Consider the following 11,831-nt stretch of genomic DNA (forward strand, 5'->3'; position numbering starts at 1 on the left):
AGTGAGAAGCCAAATGGACAGGCGCAATGAAGGAGGCAATGCCTTTTATAGGCAAAGAGCCCAAATGTGTGCTGAAGCTTGTACCATGTGCTGTATCCTCAGGACCATCTGATACAAAACCAGCAAGCACCAAGCTCAAGCAGCCACTTCTAGTCAGGTGGGACCATAACATCCTGGAAGTAGTCCATCCCCAGGGAAGACACCAATGATCAGTTACCACCCTCAAACCCTTGCCCCTCTGTGACCTTTACCCCCATTTTCAAGACCCATCTGAAGTAGTTCAGTGGACTTCATAAACCTACAGCTATAAAGCAAACCGGATAGGAGCCTCTTCTTTACTCTGCCTTTCTCACGTTTGTTACCTCTTGATCAACTCCCTTAGGAGGAAGCTCCTGCCTTTATGCACAGTTACAGAGTCCTGCAGATGGGTGTTCATCTCTTCACGGGTCCTCCTCCGGCACCTGCCCGGACAAACACATTCCATGAGCAAAAGCCTCATGAACATGCTTCCTTCTCCTGTACACCCTCGCTCTGCGTAGCTTTGCGTAGCCCTGCGTAGCCCTGCGTAACCCTGTGTAGCCCTGCATAGCCCTGCGTAGCTCTAGCTGACTCTACCTAGAACAGGTCTTCCCTCAAGGGGGCTCTGTTAAAACTTAACTCCCAGAAAGAAACCCCCCAACTCCTCCCTCTGTATTTGCATCCCCTTCTCCAGACTCCCAGAGTTTAACAACATAGTCCGTGGGCAGACAGAAGGCAGGAGTCACAGAAGAGTAACTCAAGATGTATCTTAATCACTTCATCTCTGGGGAACTTGCATCGATGGTGGGAGTGTCCGTGTCCCATTCAAGAATGCTTATATCAGAATTATCCAAGAGGGGATCCATCAAGGCTGAGATCCCTGGTCTCATCCAACCCTGGGGAACCTCATGTGTGTTCTGGTCTTCCCAAGTTGTGTCCTATACAATTCTAGAAGGTGCCTGTCACCTGTCATCCATGATGACAATGCCCCTTAGAGAGCAGTGGAGCATATGGCCTAAACAAGGACACTTCCCCAGTGTGATGAAACTTGGTGAAGGTCACAGAGCTATTACTACCCGAGCTCGGTTGAATGCCCAGGTATCCTAGCTACTCACTCTGGGTGATCTGAGTCTTCCATTGGCAAGCAACACGGCCCTTGCTCCAGCTTGTTGACAACAGACTTGCAGGCGCCTCAGCCTTCCTGGACATAGACCAGCATTTGCTGAGGTCTCTGGACTATCTGAGAATGTCTCACCTTTAGGGAAGCCGCTCCTGCCACCCCACAACCACAAGAAAGCTTCTTGAAGGTTAAGCCACCTTCGCATCTGCCACTCCTCGTGAATCTTTCTTGCACATAGTAGGCGATCAATACCTCCGTGCTGATCGATCGATTGGGAATTTGTGGTTTGCATTAGGTACAGGCCCCCTGAGTGTTGCTGTATTGGAAATGACCGACTTCCCAAGTTCCTGTAACCCGTGATTACTGAAACAAGGGAACCCCCTCACCACAACAGATGTGACCCTTTGCAGCTGTTGAAACTGTGACACACAAACAATGCAATGTCTTCCGTGCGTGCCCAAGGCCCAGTGGATTACATCAACTGCCTCTTACTCCTAGGAAAAACAAAGAAAAATTCAAAACGAGAGAGGATATAAGCGTTCTTCAGAATCTCAGCTCTCCTTGATGTCAGTTTACAAACTGACTCTGATCATCCACCCATAGAAGCACCAGGGACCAGGGGCCAGGGGCCAGGGGCCGGGGACCGGGGGCCGGGGACCGGGGACCAGGGACCAGGGACCAGGGACCAGGGACCAGGGACTTCCTCCAAAGTTCCCGTTTCCCTTCCCTCCCTGCTGACCCCTGCTCTGCATTGGCCATTAAATGAATCAACAGCACTCCTTGATCAATATCTTAGATGACTGCTTACTAGGCTCTGTGTGTGTGTGTGTGTGTGTGTGTGTGTGTATGTATGTGTGTATGTATGTATGTGTGTATGTGTGTATGTATGTGTGTATGTATGTGTGTGTGTGTATGTATGTATGTATGTGTGTATGTATGTACGTATGTGTGTATGTATGTATGTGTGTATGTATGTATGTGTGTATGTATGTGTGTGTGTGTGTATGTGTGTGTGTGTGTGTGTGTATGTATGTGTGTATGTGTGTATGTATGTATGTATGTGTGTATGTGTGTGTGTGTGTGTATGTGTGTGTGTGTGTATGTGTATGTGTGTATGTATGTGTGTATGTGTGTATGTATGTATGTGTGTATGTGTGTGTGTGTGTGTGTGTGTGTGTGTGTGTGTGTAAGGGGAACATACCTGTGTTCTGTCTGCCTCTGTCTTCCCTGTGCTAGGATTGCAAGTGTGTACCCAGCTTGCCTGCCTACACAGGTTTGCAGTAGCTAGCCCAGGTCCTCATGCTTACGAGGCATTAATAATATGTTGCTCTTTCTCCTTACTCCTTGCACTAACAACCTGGCTCTGTTGTGACATGTGCACACTGAGCAGCCCTTTCCCTGCCAGGAGTATAAACTCCAGCCCAACTGCCTCGGCCTTCAACAGCACATGACCCCATAGCCTCATCAAAGAACACGCCCAGATTCCTAGCCACACAGACAGAGCAAGAGTGATGTTCAAGTAGCTGACAGAGATCTGAATGATGAGAGGAAGCATGGGCCCTTCAATGGTTTGTATATGCTTGGCCCAAGAAGTGGCACTATTAGAAGGTGTGCGCCCTTGTTGGACTAGGTGTGTCACTGTGGGTGTGGGCTTTAAGACCCTCTTCCTAACTGCCTGGAAGTCAGTCTTTCACTAGCAGCCTTCAGATGAAGATGTTGAACTCTCAGCTCCTCCTGCCCCAGGCCTGTCTGGATGCTGCCATGCTCCCACCTTGATAATGGACTGAACCTCTGACCCTGTAAGCCAGCCCCGATTAAATGTTGTCCTTTATAAGACTTGCCTTGGCCATGGTGTCTGTTCACAGCAGTAAGACCCTAAGACAGGCCCTCATCCCAGAAAAATATGCATAGCACACACCCCCAAATTTGCACTCCCAAATTAGGACTCCCTGCACCTCAGAAAAGGCATTATGAGAATCTTGTGTCAAATATGTTAAAATATTTACCTGAGCTGAACTAAACCTCAGGGGTTGGGGCTGGAGCCACTGTCCTGATGTCATTAGGGACACACCCTAAGACGACAGTGTCCACTGGAGACCATTTCAGGACCAGTCTCCACAAGTTTCCTCAGACAACCCAGCTGAGATTACTGTCCACTCCCTTGACTGGCTCCTTCCTCAAGAGAATCTATGAAGTTCCTTTCCAGCCTTGGTGCCATGATGCCCGTATGCCCCCACTTGCCTGGCTCTAACTCATTTGACAGACATTGTGAGCCTTGGACACTGCATATCTTTCTCTACCCAGCCAGCCAGATATCTCAGAGACAACACATAGCTTTGAATTGTGTGTCTTTGGAGGTTGTCTTAGTCAGGATTTCTATTCCTGCACAAACATCATGACCAAGAAGCAAGTTGGGGAGGAAAGGGTTTATTCAGCTTACTTAGATATTGCTGTTCATCACCAAAGGAAGTTAGGACAGGAACTCAAGCAGGTCAGGAAGCAGGAGCTGATGCAGAGGCCATGGAGGGATGTTCCTTACTGGCTTGCTTTTCCTGGCTTGCTCAGCCTGCTCTCTTATAGAACCCAAGACTTCCAGCCCAGGGATGGCACCACCCACAAGAGGCCCTACCCCCCTTGATCACTAATTGAGAAAATGCCCCACAGATGGCTCTCATGGAGGTACTTCACCAACTGAAGCTCCCTTCTCTGTGATAACTCCAGCCTGTGTCAAGTTGACACAAAACCAGCCAGTATACAATTGACCCCTTGTCAACTTGACACACAAACACATCACTATTAAGCCTCAACCCTTATTTTCTTATTCATCCCCAAGATCTAAAGTCCCACAGTCTTTACATATTAAAAGTTCAATCAATTTAAAATGTCCAATATCTTTTAAAATTCAAGGTCTTTAACTGTGGGCTCCATTAAGATACTTCCTTCCTTCAAGAGGGAAAAATATCAGGGCACAGTCACAATCAAAAGCAAAAATCAAAGTTCAAACGTCCAATGTCTGGGATCCACTCACAATCTTCTGGATTCCTCCAAGGGCTTGGGTCACTCCTCCAGCTCTGCCCTTTGTAGCACATACCTTGTCTTCTAGGCTTCAGATGCCTGTACTCCACTGCTGCTGCTGTTCTTGCTGGTCATTCATGATATTGGCATCACTAAAACACTGTCTTCTACTGTAACCAGGCTTCACCAATAGCCTCTCATAGGCTCTCTTCATGGTGCCAAGCCTCAACTCCTTTGCATGACCCCCTTCAGTCTTAGGCCATCAATTGCAAACCGAGGTTGCACCTTCATCAATGGCCTCCCATGACCTCTCACTATGCTGAGCCTCAGCTGTTCTTCAAGACCCCTTCATGCCTTCAAAACCAGTACCACCTGGTGACTCTTACACATTACCAAGTCCTGCTGCAGCACAAGGTACAACCTTGGCTATCTCTGGAACACAGCCTCTTTGTGCTCTCAGGAAACACTTCCCAGAAGATGTCACCTCAGTGATGCTGGTCTCTTCTTAATTACCACTAATTTCTTAGCTCCAGGTAATCAGCATCAATAGTAATGATGCTGATAGTAATAGTAATGCAAAGGTTTCGCGTTAGTAGTTCTGGTATCTTGTTAATCACAGCTGATACTTCAGCCCCAGCTAACCAAAACCACAGAATCTTCACAATCAAAACAGCATGGCCCTGATAAGAGTCTTTAATCTTTCCTCTGAAATTTCACAAGCTAGGCCTCCATTTTTGCACTGTTCTCAACATGATCTTCCAAGCTCCCACAGAACATCCCAGAGTTCTTAACAACCAGTGGCTCTTCTACCTCAAAGTTCCAAAGTCCTTCCACAGTCCTCCCCAAAACATGGCCAGGTTGTCACAGGAATACCCCACTATGCTGGTACCAATTTGTCTTAGTCAGGGTTTCTATTCCTGCACAAACATGACCAAGAAGCAAGTTGGGGAGGAAAGGGTTTATTCAGCTTACTTCCATATTGTTGTTGTTTATCACCAAAGGAAGTCAGGACTGGAACTCAAGCAGGTCAGGAAGCAGGAGCTGATGAGGAGCCATGGAGGGATGTTCCTTACTGGCGTGCTTTCCCTGGTTTGCTCAACCTGCTCTCTTATAGAACCCAAGACTTCCAGCCCAGGGATGGCACCACCCACAAGGGGCCCTACCCCCTTGATCACTAATTGAGAAAATGCCCCACAGCTGGATCTCATGGAGGCATTTCCCCAACTGAAGCTCCTTTCTCTGTGATAACTCCAGCCTGTGTCAAGTTGACACACAAAACCAGCCAGTACAGAGGTATTACCCTTATTTGGAGTATCAACCTCCTCCAAAAGTCACATTTTCTTATTTACTGAGGGTTTTTTGTCCCATGGCTTTCATTGTTGTTATTTTCATAAATCCTTCTGCCAATGGAGTGCAGTAGAAACAGAACAATTATACAATTGCTTCAATGATTACTGCTTTATCCTCAAAGACTAACAGAAAGACAGATGTAGAGAGACATAAGTGCATCATAAACAGGTAAGCCGGGACATGCGTCCTGTGTAAACATGTAAGTCAAGGCATGCATCTGTGTAAGCAGGTAAGCCAGGGCATGCATCCTGTGTAAGCAGGTAAGCCAGGGCATGCATCTTGTGTAAACATGTAAGTCAAGGCATGCATCTGTGTAAGCAGGTAAGCCAGGGCATGCATCCTATGGGGTGGAGAGGCAAGGAAGCTCCCGGGAGAGAGACTGGGCCCTGCATGGGCAGCACTGTCTCACTCGGGGACGGCTGTGCTGAGTCCCCACTGTCACCACTGTCTGAAGGATTAGTGGTTGCAACTGCTGTCTAAATGATGGAAGGCAGTATTGGAGGAAACACAGGGCACTGGGATTCAGGAGAGCCAAGAATGTTCACACTTAACTGCCTGGATCCTTAGTGTCTTCAGATGTCCTGTACAGAGAACCTCAGTCTCTGGGAAGATACGGAATAGAGTTGCCAACAGGCGCTTCTCAGTGCTTTCCTGCACATGGGGCCAACAGAGCAAGGCCTTGGCTGAAGGATAGAAACTCTTCCTCTGCCAAGCCTCTTGGCTGTACAGAGGTGTCATCACCTACCTCACTCCCTGCCTGAGCTCACCCTCAGGGCACTTCAACTGCCTTCCAGGGCTCATTTCTGGATGAGGGTAGGGTTGTTGGTCCTTCCCGTGGTCCTTACAAAAACGAACCAAGCCAGTCAGCAGCTGATCCCTCTAGCTGGTGGTCCAAGAGCTCAGATGGGATGAGAGGAAGAAGTTAGGTGACAAAAACTGAGCGAAACCTGTCTAACAATGTCTTTCCAGTAGAAGAGAAGTCTTGCCCAGGTAGCAGAGGACCTGACCACAACCACCCTAGCCTTCCCACGGTGTCTCCATTCCCCTGGCTGGGTATGTGTCTTCCCTGCCTTCCTGACAGCATGGATGCCCATGTGACACACTGGTCACCAAGGAGAAAGTCTATAAAGGAACTCTGGAATGTTGCCCCTCCCATCTGAGGAGAGCCCTCTCTACCAAGGCTGCTTTCCTGGGTGCAGTTGTGAGGCTGTGGAGCTCAGAGCACAGTGGCCCTCCTGTGGCCACCAGGCAGCAAGCGTGGAAACCTGACTACACACTAGGATGCAGAAGAGCTGGTACCAGGAGCCTGGGTTCGGATTTCCCCCTATAAGGCCAAACTCCAGACCCAAATGGCCTGCCTATGCTCAAAACAAACACACAAACAACTCTTTGCTTTGGCCCACTGGGAATTCTGTCTCCTCCCGGAAACGCATATAGAGACTCAGAGTGAGAACCAGCTTGATTTTGATCAGTTGTGTGGTGACACAGCAAATGAAAAGCAGGGAAGCCCATCATAGGCTTAGAGAGCCAGAGATGCGAGAGGCGAGATGCGGGATGTGAGATTCGAGCAAAGCCTGCCTTTCGCCTCTTCCCAGTCCTGGTTTACAGCCCCCACCAACACTAGCAGCAAGGCCCCTTTCTCCAGAAAAGTCTGACCTGCCTACCAGGTAAAGTCCAGGACTGTGGACACCTGCCTTCCCTAACCTGACTTTAACTAGGGACGAGCAGGAGGGAGATCCAAAAGGCTGAATGAAGCCCGAGAAACTGAAGGCCTGACCATGCTCATGTTAATGGAAGCTTGGAGTCTCTGAGGACCGGAGAACAGGGGTAGGAGAGGCACCCACATCCGGCAGATCACGCCTAGAACTTCAGCTCCAGGTCAGACCTGTCTGAACTCTGAATGAGCATGTCAGCCCCTCAGGGCCCATGGGAGTGTGCCACTCTGTGCCTTCGCCCCAAGCAGAACGAAAATCCCCCTCATCTCATGAGCTGTAGCAGCCAGCTATTCATCTCTACCTCATGAGTCCAAGTCTTACCTCAGCCACCCTCAGCTTCACGTTTAACTGTGCCTCTGAGTGCCTGCCTTCTGCCAAGACCAGCCTTCCCATCCTCCCAGGCCCCTACAAGCTTACAAGGCAGATGTCGATGCTGGGTCTGTTCTACAAATGAGGAAATCAAACTCAGAAGGCTTAAGAAGCCTTCCATGACCGTAGCATGGTTGGGGGGCAGAGTTCAAAGAGGTATGCAACCTTTGAACCCCGGTGTTGACTCACGAAGTGCATGAGACTTAAAGGTAACCTCACGGTTGTGTGTGACAGTAGACTGCCTCTCTGAAGGTTAGAATGAGGAAGAAAGCCCTGACCAGCTTTACTGAGGTCACTGGCCAGCATTCCTGTGTCTCTCCCACCCTCACTTGTAAGGTCTGAAAGGAAAGCGTTTGTATTGCTAGCATGCAGTAAGTATTATACTTGCTAAGAAGGGGGGTAGGGGTTGCAAATGAATGAGAAAGTGAATGAATGAATGAATGAATGAATGAATGAATGAATGAATGAAAAGCTGGGTTAGTCTTGGCTCCCTAATGTATGTGAACTCCTAAGAGTTATGTTATAGGAACAAACATGTGGCTCATGGCTCAAATCTATCCAGCCCCTCCTCTCTGCATCTCTGGTCCTGCAACTCCACACATTGCCTTCACGTGCCCTCGGCATCAAAGGTTTAGGGTGCTGTGTAGACACACATGCATGGAAGACACAAGCCACGTGACTGCTGAAATTGCCATTGATGGGAGCAGGCTGTGGATGCTCAGGTGGTGCTATAAAGCAAGTGTTCCAGTAGTTACAGCTAGAGGCATCTGCAGGAGCTGTTACCTGATGGCAATGAGCCCCTTCAGGTGGAGGCACAAAAGCTGTTATGCCAGTTAGGGTGGTTTATAGCCTTTGGGCCTTATGTACTGCTCACCAGGCAGGAGCCTGAATTACCCTGAGGGTCGGGTAGAGCTCCCACCCCTTGTTAGTTGTCTTTTCATAGGAGACAGCTTGCGCAGCTGTGGGGGCAGGGGGCGTGGCTGTTTCCCAAGGTCCCTTTGGTCCAACGCTGGTCTCATCTCAGGTTCCAGACATTCACCAAGCCTGTATATTGTTGAGTTAAGCCAGCCAAATAAAATTTGAAGGTCCCTGGAAATCAAAGGGAACTAGACAGGGGTTATACAGTGTGACATCAATTCTAAGAGATCTTTCTCGGCCCTCAAACTACAGCTCAGGAAATAACCAGCCTTCCCAGCCCCAGGCCAGTACCCTGAGCCCCTGACACACCGAGAAACAGCCATTATTCTCCAGGCTGGCCAGGTAAGAGACCCGCTACAGGTTATCACGTTTTAAACTTCTTTTAGAATTAAAGAGAGACTTTGGAACAAAAATAACATTAAATGTACATTAAACAGATAAATAAATGAAGTGTGTTACTGTGTCCTGCCTGGGATGTATTTGTACCCCTGAATTCCAAAAGTTTTTGCAAATGCAAGGGGGAGATAGTTGCTCAGTTCTTAAAGGGATGGGTGGGTGCCTTGTTTTTGTCACCATGTCAGAAGCTAGGGTCATCTGGGAAGAGAGAGCCTTGAGAGAGAAAATACCTCCATCAGGCTAGCATGTAAGCACATCTGTGGAGCATTTTCTTGATTAATGATTGATGCGGGAGGGCCGGTTCCCTGTGGGCTGTACCACTCTTGGGCTGTTAGCCTTGGGTTGCATAAGAAACACGTCGAACAATATTACTAACTGTATGATTTCATGCTGCTACATCCCCACCCAGAAACCTCTCAGAGACCAACATAAACCAAGGTGATATTGTCGTCCCTTCCTGATACTGAGAATACACATGCAGCTTGTACACATGATAGCTTTGAAGTGCCATCAATTAAACTGAGTCTAGAGCAGTGGTCCTCAACCTTCCTAATGTCGGGACCCTTTAATACAGCTCCTCATGTTGTGGTGACCCCTCCCAACCATAAAATCATGTCATTGCTACGTCATAACTGTAATGTTGCTACGGTAATGTAAATATCTGATGTGCAGGATATCTGATATGCAGTGACTCCCAGAGGGGTCACCACCCAAAGGTTGACAACCAGAGCCCATCCTGCCCCAGGTTCTCGCCCTCCTCATCACCAGCCCGTGCTCTACCAATGAACTGAGCAGGTTATACTGGTCCCCAAGAGGCAGGAACCCCCTCCTCCACTATCACCCCCACACCTTATCCACACATTGTTGGCCCTGAACCAAACAAAAGCTGCTCTCAGCCTTAACAGGACACTCACCTGCTTCCAGTGGAGAGCCATGGATTCAGAGACTTATGGCTATCCCCAGATGCTGAGAATTTAGGTGATGGTTGTAGGCTCAGCACCAAATAAGACAATTAGGCCACATAAGGCTCAGGAAGAATTTCAGGAAAGGGGGCAGGAAGTTCATCAGAGCCAGAAGACAAAGTGAAAAAAAAAAATAGACCATCATCTAGACCAACAGTTCTCAGCCTTTGGGGTTGTGAATTTCACATCATGTACTTAAATCACTCATCCCTGAGTCTCTTTATGTCCCCTCTGCCTTTGCAAACCCCCCCCCTCAAAAAATAAAATAAAATAAATCTCATTTGTGGGAGCTACAGCCGGCAGGGTATAGGGTTAGCTTCCCTGAGTGCTGCAGCCAGTGAGGGGCAGAGCCAGCTCTCTCCTAAGTGATGCAGCTGGTGAGAGACAGGGACAATTCTCCTGCTCTCATGACCCTGGGGCCAGCTCTCCCTCCTGCCTCGTGTGACAAGGAGCAAGGGAAGCAAGAAGGACACCCATCCCCCGTCCTTGTCACTGCACAGACAGATTGTGGGGCCAGCTCTCCTGGGTTCACCCCTTCCAGGCTAGCTCATTCATGCCCATGCCTCCAAGGCCAACTCTGCTGGGCTACCCAGGTCAGGTGTGGAGTGTGCTCTCCCAAGTGCCGCAGCAGCTGAGGGGTGAAACCAGCTCTCCAGCCTGCCACAGGCAGTGAGGGAGTAGTGGGGAAGAGATGTATCTCTCCCACGACCCCATGCTACCACTAGGTCAGCAAGGGTCAAGGCCAGCTCACCTGCAACCCCCTCCCCCCCCTGCAACCAGGGCCAGCTCCACTGTGCTTCCCCAGCAAAGTATAGGCTCTAGTTTTTTGAGTGCTGCAGCTGGTGAGGGGCGTGGCCAGCCCTGCATGGCCCTCAGACATCAACGTGGTCCCAGGCAGCAGTCCCAAACCAGGGACATCCATGTGGCCTTTGGTGGTAACAGATTCCTCCACTGCTGCACGGCCACAGTAGTAAGAGACACACACCCCCCACCCCTACTGCAGGGCTAGGACCTCAAATGGCCTCTTGTGGCATCACTGGCTACTCTCAACATCTGGGGTCATCTCCAGAGTATATGCCTCATCCATGCCATGAGCCACCAGGTAGGGGCCATCTCAGGCTTGCTCTGCCCATCCAGGCTGTGTGATACTGCGGGGCAGAGGGCAAAGCTTCTATTCTTTATAATTCAGATAACTTTGGGGGCATATGCTTATACATAAGCATGCTTGCCAACACACACAGACAGACAGACAGATACACATAGACACACAGACACATAGATACACACAGAGATATACAAACACATACACAGAGAGAGAGAGACAGACAGACAGACAGAAACACACAGACACACATAGAGAGATATATACAGACACATGCACACAGAGAGAAAGAGAGAGATACACAAGCAAACACACAGAGAGAGAGAGAGAGAGAGAAATACATAGGCACATACACACTCATGTACTGTATGCATGTGTGCACAAGTGTGTGATGTGTGTGAAGGCCAGAGGGCAACGCAGGTATCTTCATTATTTGCCATCTTGATTTTTCGAGCAGGGTTTCTCACTGAACCTGAGACTCACCCACTAGCTGGCCAGCGAGTCTATGAAATCTGCCTCCCCAGCACTTGTTACAAATTATAGATGAGAGCTACTGAGCATAGCTTATAGACTGGGCACTTCACTCAGATACTTACACTTGCTCAGTAAGTAATGACACATCTCCCTAGTCCAACATTATTTTTTTAATAGCAGAAGATGAAACAAGCGAGGCAGTCCAACTGTGCAGAGCGTGGAACTGAATGACTTCCTCTTCAGAAAGGTGCCACCACACAGAGAGCTCTGACCTCAGGAAAGCCCTTAGCCCACACACAGAGCCATCATCAGCTGTCCCAGGAGTGGGTGCTTCGTAGAACAAGGTAGATAAGGCCATTTCCATCATGGGTGAAGCCCGAAGAGAGACTCAG

General features: G+C 49.0%; 1 long non-coding RNA gene across 1 annotated transcript; it reads right to left on the reverse strand.

Moving 5' to 3' along the window:
• Positions 1–392: 392 nt before the first annotated feature.
• On the reverse strand, positions 393–6,536 carry LOC116087736. Its single transcript, XR_004117598.1, has 5 exons — positions 6,249–6,536; positions 6,056–6,154; positions 1,525–1,632; positions 1,134–1,219; positions 393–461 (listed from the first exon to the last, which is right to left on the reverse strand). It is a non-coding gene; the product is annotated as an uncharacterized LOC116087736 (long non-coding RNA).
• Between the last annotated feature and the right edge of the window lie 5,295 nt (positions 6,537–11,831).

The sequence above is a fragment of the Mastomys coucha genome, unplaced genomic scaffold, assembly GCF_008632895.1.
Source record: "Mastomys coucha isolate ucsf_1 unplaced genomic scaffold, UCSF_Mcou_1 pScaffold13, whole genome shotgun sequence".
In the NCBI taxonomy this organism is placed as follows: Eukaryota; Metazoa; Chordata; class Mammalia; order Rodentia; family Muridae; genus Mastomys; species Mastomys coucha.